This window comes from Thermobia domestica, chromosome 18, assembly GCF_964235325.1.
Source record: "Thermobia domestica chromosome 18, izTheDome1.hap1.1, whole genome shotgun sequence".
Classification (NCBI taxonomy): Eukaryota; Metazoa; Arthropoda; class Insecta; order Zygentoma; family Lepismatidae; genus Thermobia; species Thermobia domestica.
In genome coordinates, this window is record NC_137471.1 from 144,798,532 (window position 1) to 144,810,078 (window position 11,547).

The 11,547-nt window shown below is 37.0% G+C and overlaps 1 long non-coding RNA gene across 1 annotated transcript; it reads left to right on the forward strand.

Moving 5' to 3' along the window:
• The first annotated feature begins 3,901 nt into the window (after window positions 1–3,901).
• Window positions 3,902–11,146, forward strand: LOC145675026 (uncharacterized). The gene is made up of 3 exons (XR_014129107.1): window positions 3,902–4,768; window positions 9,056–9,182; window positions 10,477–11,146. It is a non-coding gene; the product is annotated as an uncharacterized LOC145675026 (long non-coding RNA).
• The last annotated feature ends 401 nt before the right edge of the window (window positions 11,147–11,547 follow it).

Genomic DNA, 11,547 nt, shown 5'->3' on the forward strand with positions numbered 1-11,547 from the left:
CTTTAAAAATGCATCCGTATTCGGAACAATCAGGGACCAACGTACATAGTTCGAATTCTGAGAACATTACAGGATACTATCAACGACGTTTTGCATAAACAAATCTTAATTTTCAAGAAGAGACACCGATTTGAACAATCCCGCTCATTACGACCAATTCCTCTCCCAGGTAAACGCTGTCAAGACAAACAAAGTACATCCTACTAACAGGTGCAACCTATGAACATGTTATCCTACAAAGAGGTGCACACTTTTCCTCTTCCTATGGAAACTGTCCGAATCTGCAACATTTGGTATCAATTCCCGCGTCTGACATACAGCTACAAGTGCAAGTGTCAGTTTCCTCCAGAAGAATTCAGGCCGAAACTTGTAGTACCACTATTGACTCATTAAGTTCAAAATCGAAAAGGTGAGACTTCGAAAGACTAATCAATTTCTTTATATGCATAAACTATTAGCATTCGTCACCCACACTCTTCAAAACGTTCGTCTTTTTCACAACCTTTAATAATAAAACACGTTTAGCACGCAGCTCGCAACATTCTTCACCTCGATTTTCATGCCACTTACAGTGCTTCGTACGTGCACTTTCATGTATCTCCACCCGAAACAACTATTTAACTTCATAGTGATCATGTATCTAGTTATTTGACTAAGACTTTTATTTCTGTTTCTCAACATTCTCTTGTACTTACTTGTTCTCTTCTATTGTTCTCTTACTTGTAAACTCATATTTTAACAACTATTACACGAGAAACAATTTGACACATTACTTATCAGTAAAACGCATCTCACTCCCAAACTTAATTGCAAATTTACCGGCTATCAACTCATTCCACACGATATGAAGCTTCCGGCTCCATGCGCCACTAGCGGCGTTACAATACTATTTTATCCTTACACATGTAATATTTTCCATAAGTAGAAGCTTTGCTTTGTATATACTTAAACACAAACAAAATATTTGCTGAGCAAACCAATACATTCACATAAAAAATATTACATACGTGTTAAAGTTTCGCCAACTAACATTTTGGCTTCATCAGACACTATGAGATATATGAGAAACGTGCAGTCTTATATACACACAAGAGCTGAGATATCTTGCTTTTGATTGGCTCCTGGCAGCAGCCAATCAACTTCAAGTATTCAAATTCGTATTTCGCTATACCGAGGCTTCCTATCTGTTGTAAATTACACACACACATCAAAAGGACGATCTTACCACAACTAATCTAAACTAACAAATAATTGCCATAAATAATTAAATAATATTATAAATATATATAAATACACATAAATAAATAAAAATATAAATAAACAGATAAACATACAATTACTCATACGCTTAAAAAGACGACACACACATACAGTATATACTAGTGGTAGGCACAGAAACCGGTTTTTAGGAAAACTAAAACCGGTTTTTCAAAATTAAAAAACGGTTTTCTCCAAAAGACCAAATTCGGTTTTCTAAAAAAACGGTATCGGTTTTCTTAAGAGCCCGGTTCCGGTTTTCTTCATTTCCGGCTCGGTTTTCATCGGAACCTGTTTCGGTTTTCTCCAAAACCGGTTCTTGTATTCTTCGAAAACCGGTACGCTTATTCTACTAAAACCGATTTCGGTTTTCTTCAAAGCCGGTTCAGTTTTTCATCAAAACCTGTATCAGTTTTTCCAAAACTGGTTCTCTTTCTGACAAGAATATTTTTCGTTTTTTTCGGGAACCCATTTCCTTTCCACAGATAGTTTTATTTGTTTTCCTGAACAGTTTTGAGTTTTAGTTTTTACTAAAACCATTGCGATGTTTACCGAAGCCGGTATTGGTTCCTTGAGAATCTACATATGTTTTAGATCTTCAAATCGGCTTAATTTTCAGTCAAAATTGGCTTCCGTTTTCATCAAGAACTACCTTTGAGCTTCTACTTAAATCCAGTTTGAACTTTCATCAAAACCGAGTTGGGATTTTTGATATAACGGTACTTTGTTATTATTATTATTAGTTACGCTTAAAAACATGTTTTTCCTTCGATTCAGTATTCTTTCTTCTGTAAATCTCTAGTTGTTTCGAAAACAATTACCTTCCTTATTATCAATAGATTTTCAGAACCAGGATTTATTTTAATTAGACTAGCTTAACCTGCACTCTCTACACAGCGTATCATTCTCATATGAGCATGAATCTCCTTGTCATTCCTCACAACATCTATACATGTCCCCTTATAGACACAACTTAAAGACGTCTTGATAAAATTCTGCAAGGGGTACCACAAAGGAGATATTTTTTCAATATCTCGCACCGTTTGCAAGACTGAGCCTACTTCTGGTTGGAATTTCTAATTCATGTATGATCAGTGCTTTCTTTCTTCTTGCATGCAGTATGTAATAAGCAAATACATTACATACACAATTTAAGACAATGCCAGTGCTATATGGTGTTCATTAGCAAAACATTCTAAATATTAAAGATTCTCCATCACTCGAGAAATAGTTTTCTTCGATTTTCATTATCAATTGATCATGAAACAAACGCCTGAGAAATATACAACTACTGTATACAAACATGTTGTGTTGGAGTGTATAACTTATAGAATGTGCTATTTTTTAAAATGTCAACACTTCCAGTGTACCCTAAAAGGTGTATTAAAGAAATAATGGCAACGTTTTTTAAATATTCAATTGGAACTGGGCCAATCTACACAAAATTTGGAATCGACCAGCAAAAATGGCACGATTCTAGCACTTGTGGTTTTCGAGATCTCATTGTCAAAATGATTGGAGACAAACATATAAACTTTTCTTTGCACACAAACATATAAACCTAGCATTTTAATATATAGATATTTATAGTCACAAGTGATCAACTTAATGGGGAGAATGCTGAAATGAAACACTATGCCCTGTATGATAGAGTTGAGTAATATTATGTAGTAAATAGAAGAAATGGTAATACTAGTACAAAAATTGCTTGATTTATTGTCTTCACGAATAAAGACAGACGGAGGCATTCCTATGAAGGCTCATCTACCGCCTTTTCAAAAATTACTGTGTATTGTTTCTTTGAAACAGCTCTTTTTAATACCGTCGTTGAATTAACCTACTATAGCGAACTTTTTGGCTTGTTTGAGAACTGGATACCGAAAGTCCGGATAACTATTTACCAGTAAGAAATTGAAATGTATGTAGGCCTATTGGTGTTCATTTCCTGGACTCAGAGTACAAAATTATTGTGTAAATCAATTCTTTGAAGCGCTCTGAGCCCTCATTCACTAGCGGTTTTCGAGCTCGACACAACGTAATATTTCCGTTTAGTTTGCGTTAATGAAAATAAGTATTAATAAATAGCTTTTTTCAGTTTTGTATTGTGCTGATGTACGCACATTTTGCTTTGCATGACCACAAATCGCTACCACGCAGTGGTCTCATGCAGTGACACACATGACGAATGGAGTGTTATGTCGAAGCTTCAGATTCTTAAGGATGATCCTATTTCATTCATGTACAGTTAATGGAGAAATTATGTGTCTTCTTTACAGGTGAGTTGCTATGATCAAAAACACAAGAATTTTAAACCATCTAAAATGTTCTAATTTGGGAGTCATAAAAAGGGGTAAAAGTGGATCTGAAAAGGTAGGAGGACGGTAGGTAGCAGCATGACGTCACGCTTGTTCCCCCTTCCTATATTTCTCCACTGTATTTTTTTAGGATCTGGGCGACGCCTACATATTTTTTTGAAGTCGGGACGGAGTCCCCCCGCGTTTAGAATCTATACCCTAAGTTGCCGTTTATATATATATATATATATATATATATTGTTATGTATATGATGTTTTGTTGTTCTGAGTTTGGCGTAGCAATTGTGTACACTTTCTTTTGTGAAATATCGTAATTGCGATCACTTCTTCACTCTCCACCCAGTATTACAAAGTTGGTTCGGAGTCCAACTCTCTTTTAGCCTCGGTCTCGAAAACGTCTTTGGCTTACTGGTTCGAAGATGATGAGAAAGCGCACTAAAGTGTTAGAGCTTGGTACTAGAAATCGAAACCCAGGTAACACATGAAGACTGTGAGTTGAATCTAATTAGGTGGGATTAGCTTGACTAAATCAAAGAGACCGTTACATTTGACTGTTTATTAAAAAAAGTAAAAATAAGAATACAGATGAATTTTACAAAATCGGTTACTTGGAATGACAACTTGGAAGGTTTATTACATTACTTAAGTGGGAGCACAACCCCTATAATACTCAATGGGTGCTAGAAGGATTTATGCTAAACCGCGATTTATTGAAAATAGTGAAACATGAACTTCGTGCATCGCGACTTGCATTGGCCCGAAGGGAAAACTATTAAGTCTCGAAGAGGGAATTTGGTCTCAGATTGAAGGGACTTCGTATCCCAAGTAGCACAGTCACGTCATAAACACGTCTTTTTTTGGGGTTCGAATTCAAAATGACGTCTTTTGAAAATTTGGAACGTCTTTATCAAGTACCAAAATGGTAACAAAAATGACGTGTCAAACATGACCTAAATTGTACGTATTTATCACGTGCCAGAATGGTACAAAGAATCACGTGTCGGACATCACCAAAAATAGACGTCTTTTTTAGGTGCTAAAAAGCGCGGACGTTCCCCGTACTGTAACTGCAGTTTGAGCAGTGCATGCTGGGAATCGTGAGCCATTTGCGGAATCGTGTTTTGATGGTATTGTTTGTGAATATAAATAATGTGTTTTGTTGAAGTCACTTGTGATAAAGGTCAGCTTTAAGACAAGTAAGTATAATTCCTATCCTATTCCTATCTAGGTGCATTCTGTGTAAAATTCAGCAGATTGAGTATTCTACGGTTTCTTATTACAGTGTATTAAAATACCGTAGAAAGAACGAGGATACCTACATTAGGTTAACATATGCAGACGCCTGTATCAAATTAAATATTTTAGGTAGAATACTATATAAAATGTTAATAGTGAAGGTAGTAAAATGATAATGTATGTGTTTTTATTCTCAATAAACCGTATATGGGAGTGAGTATGCATTTGAAAGTATGTCATTCTGTGGTGCAGTTTTATTATACAGATCCGTAGATTGTAAAATATACGAAAAAAATTGGAAAAGTCTTTAATTTGCCTATTTCATGTCGAGAACAGGACCAACCAACCTCCGCGGGGCTTCTAACCCGTTCCTACTACTACTACTTATACTATGAATCCGTATAATAAAAGCTGCACGCATTGTGGTACTATTTGCCAAGGCGAAAGACTGATAAATACAAGCAAACAACGAGATGACAGTAAGTGTATGCTTTTGGAGGCATTACTGGAACAGACGGTTCTACTAAATTTTAATACATTTCTTACATTTTCAGGTTAGGTTAGAGCATTGTATTTCCTATAGCAGAATATGCACTAAATGAGGAGCTCCATTACTACTTGCAGATTGACTTCACGGGGGTTAGTATAAATATAGAGTAGACGCATGGGGCAAGGTTCTAGAACACAGGTACCCCTTCCCACTTAATTGTAACAAAGACAGAAAACAACGTGCCGTGCGGGGCTCTAACCCGCCTTCACTCGCTGACGCTCGCTCAACAATACTATGTGAATTAAATGTTAAACTTTGGTACAGAAAAGAACCAATCTAGCTGTTAACCTATATGGGGGGGGGGACTTGTGTTCTAGAACCTTCCCGACGCGTAGCATATTAAGTACAGTGCATAAAACACGAAATAACTTTTGCTAGGTGCCCACTAAAAAGCACAAATGCATTCTATTGGAATCAGTGCAGGAGCACAGCAAGAGGGCCCGAGCGGCAACGAGGGGGTGCGTTCGTAGGGAACAGGCACGTCAGCGACGGGGACTATGTGCGTAAGGAAGGATAATGGAAAAGCACACTTACGCTTACAATGATTTCACTATCACTCAAAATGCGGCTTCACTCGAGCAGACGGTTCTACCAAATATAAAATTTATAGGTAAAATATTATAAGAAACATTTTTCGTGAAGGAATGAGAGTGTAAATATAAGTAATTACTGTCAGTGTACAGCATATTGAAATGAATTTTAAGTGATCAGTGAAAGTATTGCATATGTAAGTGTGGTCTTCCACTATTCTCGTTTAGACGTATATTCCCCGTCGCTGACGCGCCTGCTCCCTACGGACTCATCCCGTCGCTGCCGTTCGGACCCTATTGCTGTGCTCCTACCCCTGCTTTTTAGTGGGGAGCTGAAATAAATTGGTTCGTGTTTTATTCACTGAAATAGTTACGCTTTACGTCCACGCTGTATTTGTACTGAGGCCTGATGTCAATCTGCAAGCACTAATGGAGCTTCTGATTTAGTTCATGCTCTGCTAAAAGAAATGCGTTGTTCTAACCTGATATGAAACTGTAAGAAATATGTCAAAATTTGGTAGAACCGTCTGCTCGAATAATGCCCAAAATTCATTTCAATTTGCTGTGTACTGATATTAATTACTGATATTCACACTTTTATTCCTTCACAAAAATATGTTTTACATCGTATGTTACCTATGAATTTTCTGTTAGGTAGAACCGACTGCTCGAGTGAACCTCTTTGGGAAATGACCCTCGGCAATTGTTGCAATGCCAATCGTGTATGACTTCAAAGTTAGAAACAACGAGCCCTATGGAAGTTCTAACCCCTTCGCTCACTCAGTTATGTTTTGTTTAACCTTTTGTAGCACTACTGTCTTAAATCTAGTGAAAAAATCCACAAAATAGATGAATATTTGGTAGACCCGTTTGCTAAAGTAGTGCCCCCATTGTATATGTGCATAATCAGTGGGAGGATATTACCCCAGTTGAGACAAGGTGACCAGAACATTTACTTTCAGAAACGGGACGCATACGAATCGGCGCGGGGGGTGGGGTGACTTCCACATTGCATTTTGGGACTCAGCAGTGTTTTCAATTTACAAAATACAAAGTAAGAATGATAACACAGCGTTTCTAACTTAAGTATTACCCAACAATACTTTTAACTACTTCAACACTCAGAATTCCCACTCAATTTCCACTTGAACCACAGAACACTCAATTCTCATTTGAATATTCAGAAGTTCTACGCACGGGTGAACCTTCCCAGTAAGTGTTGGTACGGAAGAGTATAGAATTAGCATTGGCTATTTATATTTTGAATAATAATTACGGGACACCTGGGTCATGTTTGCTTAAAAACGGGACATTTAGGCGTCCCGTTTGAGAATCTGAAAGAAACGGGACAACGGTTGAAAATAAGGGACTGTCCCGGCCAAAACGGGACGTCTGGTCACCTTGAGTTGAGAGCACTCTCAAACTGCAACCATCGCCCTGCTGCACCTACACACCCTCACAAGACACTTGGCTACCGTAACTGTGCTACAGAATTCGGTGTGGAAATCATAATAATGTAACGGGTTTTTGACTGTTCGAATATTTTGTTCATTAATTGAGTAGACAGCTCCTTCGCATTTTAGATTACAGTACTTACTCCAGTGCCAGCATGTGATGATGGATACTTATCAATGTTGCCACTGAAGTTCAAAAAAATATATTCCAGCTCAATTAAGTATCCTCTACATGACTATATTATTATGATTTCCACTGCTAATCGTGAAACGGTTCAAAGGAAACCAAATGTCTTATTAAGGGACCGTGGTTGGGGGCTGGTGCTGGTTCCAGTCAGATGTGTTTAAGAGAGCTCTTGACATAGGGAATATCCTCGTAATGTTTATGCGCACATTAACAACGGAAGTCTCTTTGGAACACCAATTCCTCATCATTAAAAAGAAATGAAATTAAATATTTAGTTTCACGCCCCAGGAAAGGCACCGAGCCTAAGGAAGATGGTGATAATGAAATGTGAAAAATGGTGGTATGAAGAAAGTGGGCGGAAACGGGAGAGTGTCGAGAAAACTCAGGCACATGGTGTTTGTCCACCACAAAGCCCACTTGGCACGAGCTGGGATCAAACCAGGGACCCCACGCACTAGAAGTGAACGCTCTACCACTGAGGCACTGCAGCCCCATCAGTAAAAAAAAAACATACCTCATTGCTTCGGGGCTTACATATCTGCTGCCACCAAAAGGAAGGGGTGTACACAACAGGGGCGGATCCAGAGGTGACGACTGCCCCTCCCAGAGTAGGATATATTTTATTTTTTTTAAAAAAATAAAACCTACCCCAGAATTGGAGCTCTTGATTTTTTCAAGCTTGTATTATAAATGTAAGATAAAAACTTTTTTTTTCACGTTGCAGAATTTAAATGAAGCAATACATAGCAAGAAATTACTTGCCTTGGTGTTTTTGGTCAGAAAATGTCCGCGTTCGAAAACGCAGGTAGTCATTTGTGTTCTTTGTGTTCAAGATGCGATATTTTACGCTCTCACTCCGTTCTCAAAACCGATCCCTGCTTCTTATGGGGCCGCGGTGGCTCAGTAGTAGAGCGTTCACCTCTGGTGCTTGGGGTCCCGGGTTCGATCCCAGCCCCCGCCAAGTGAACTTTGTGGTGGACAAACACCGTGTGCGTGGGTTTTCTCGGGGTTCTCCCGTTCCCTCCCACTTTCTTCATTCCACCATTTCATCCATTACTCATCATCACCGTCTCCTTTAGCCTAATCAGCATAATCGTGGGACGTAAAACTCAAAGATTTTCCGATCCCTGCTTCTTGTTAACAACGGGCAGACAATAATCCATAAAATCTATCTGTCCACAAGTTTGTCAATATTTATTTTGCGTATCTTTCCATTTAAGAAGTGGCCATTCCTGCATCGAGGTTGGGACGATTTCGGACTCTTCTTCACACCTTCCTTTACGCTGAAAATATCCAGAACAGAAAGCATGTGAAATTTATGGCTGATATTTCCCTGCCAACTTATTTTTTTTTTCTATAAGCTTTTTTCTTTTTTTGATACAAAATGTAGTAAAAACCCACTTTACTGTTTACATAAAATTAAACTGCTTCATTTCATGTTAAATGTATTTAGTCGTTGTAATAAGCCTAATTGTAAATACATGTTATTTGCCAAAATAAGCCTTGTATGTACTCCCACTTTCCAGAGCGTGTGGCCAATGCTCCTGCAAATGATGAATTGATCAACAGCAGACCACCTGACCCCTTTCTGCTCGTCGAGCTGCTCTAGAAATATCACTGTGGAGGATGACATACATACCAAAGTTGCGACAGGTGAGTTTTTGACATGTTATTTTATAATACCTATGTAAGAAAATGCCGAGTAAGAAGAAAAGAAAGAAAGTAGTAATATTTTATTAGTACTTAACTAAAATAAAATAATTGTTGAACAAGGCAATACTTTTATATAAATGAAATATTCAATTTAACGTTCCACGATCAGGCACTGAGGCTAAGGGAGTCGGTGATGATGAGAAGTGAATTAAATGGTGGAATGAAGAATGTGGGAAAAAATTGGAGAACTCCAAGAAAAGCCGCTTGAAGTGAGCTGGGATCGAAGCATTGGCCCCAAGCATCAGAGGTGAACGCTCTATCACCGAGCCACAGCTGCGCCAATTTTATTTAAATGTAACTGTTTCAGCAACTACCCTTGTCTTCTTCAGATACACTCTATTTATTTATTTATTATTTTAGATTTTTAAAGGTTTCCCTGTTTATTAATTTTTATTCCTTCAGCAATTATTTTATTTGACTTGAGTATTTATATATAAGCAAAGCTTTAATATGGAATGTATCACATGTTATAGTGATCGCGCTTTTTTTTTTTTTTTTTTTTTTTGAATGGATAAAAGTACTCCTCCCGAAAATATTTTTCTCAACAGAGGGGTAAAATATAATTTTCACCAAAGAGAAGTTTTATTAATAATAATAATAATAATAATAATAATAATAACTGCCGCAACTTCTAACCCTGCTCAGAACAAATAATGTGACGATTTTCACCCTACTGCTTGTGACAGAATTCTGGTTCTAGAAGTCTTATTTTTTAAAAATACTCCAGTAACAAGTGAGGGGGCGTTTGCTCACAATTTTTTTACTTTTCGGAATACATAAGTTATACATCATTTTGTTTGTATCAATATCGTATCAATATACTTGATCGTCACTTTTAGCTCACATCCTAAAGTTGGTCTTGGAGTGGCATTTTATATTGTGAGCACATACGTAATGTAGCTTTCTATGAGTGTTTCAGAATTATTTGTCATGTATCTGTATATACAAAGTCTTATATCCCCCAACTTGTTTGATCCTCCTGAACAATCAGAGTTAACAGCTGCAATAAAATCAAAAGTTAAGCTATTACAGAATAACTAAAATTAATGGTAGTTTAATTTCGCTGTTTGGAAGGCCGTTAAAAGTGGGACTTCATGCAAGCGAGTGCAGTAACTAATCGTTTTATTGCGTATTGATTGTAGTTACACATGACGTATTGTAATTATTTTTTAAAATTTTCTCCCCACCTGAAAAATTGCACTATGATTGTTCATGATTTTTTTTTCTGTTTCAGTGTTCCTATCTGTCATCGTTGGGAGGAAAAGGGACCTTTCTCTGATGCTTGGTTTCCAAAGAGCTGGCGATGGAATTTAACTCCCGCGAAAAAAAGAGCAAAGTTCACGTTGTGCAAACTAGCCTTAAAGACACATATCATTCGTGAGTAAAAATAAAGATCTTCAAATGAACAAATGCAACAAATCTTCAAAATGTTAGTAGAAAGATATTCACTTCCATCTGCCTTGTTGTTTGAGGATGAAAAGGATTCGGCATGCTTGAAACATGTTGACCTGTTCCTCCTCGCTTTGTTGGAAATCAATGTAAAGGCATCTCTTTCGAAAACTAAAAGATGGAAGAAACTGCTACTGGTATAATAGATGGGATAATAAGTGGGATACTTACCGCAGTCCCCATTTTTAACCTACTTAAGCACGTGAGGCTTTTTTGATATGATGCTGCATTTCTGTATTTTCAATAACTATGAAAGGTGTTTTCCTTCATACGAAATTTATAGAAAAATTTTATTCTTTTTATTTTATATTATTAAAAGATCTCTGTAAGTTTTAGATTATAACCAACAGATTTGCATTGTCTACATATTTCTTGTTTGTATTACAAATAATAAAGACAATCAGTGTTTCTTGTTGCATTACAAATAGCATGAATATTATTTTATACGACAAAACGTGCACATTGTACATATAACTAATAAATGTAGAATTCAAATTAATGGTTATGTGTTTTCGCTTTCATCCCTCAGAGATTAATTAATTTTAAGATGTACTTTCTTTTTCGATTTTTCACCTCCCAAATAAAGGTGTCTTAAATTGGAGTTATAAAAGTTTAGTCCTAAATTTTGCACTGTCAATAAAACCCATTGTTCTTGTGTATTGGAGTGTGTGTTGGATGTGGGTGGTTGTGTTTGTGTGTATGTGTGCGCATACTAGCGTAATAATGGATAGCTATAAAATTTATGGAAGCACGTGTTGTACCGTAATTTCATTAAGAAGTAGGTACTAGTAAATACACATGAATAAATTCCAGTGACGAAATGAGTGGATTCTTCTTAGTACTAAGGGCCGCGGTG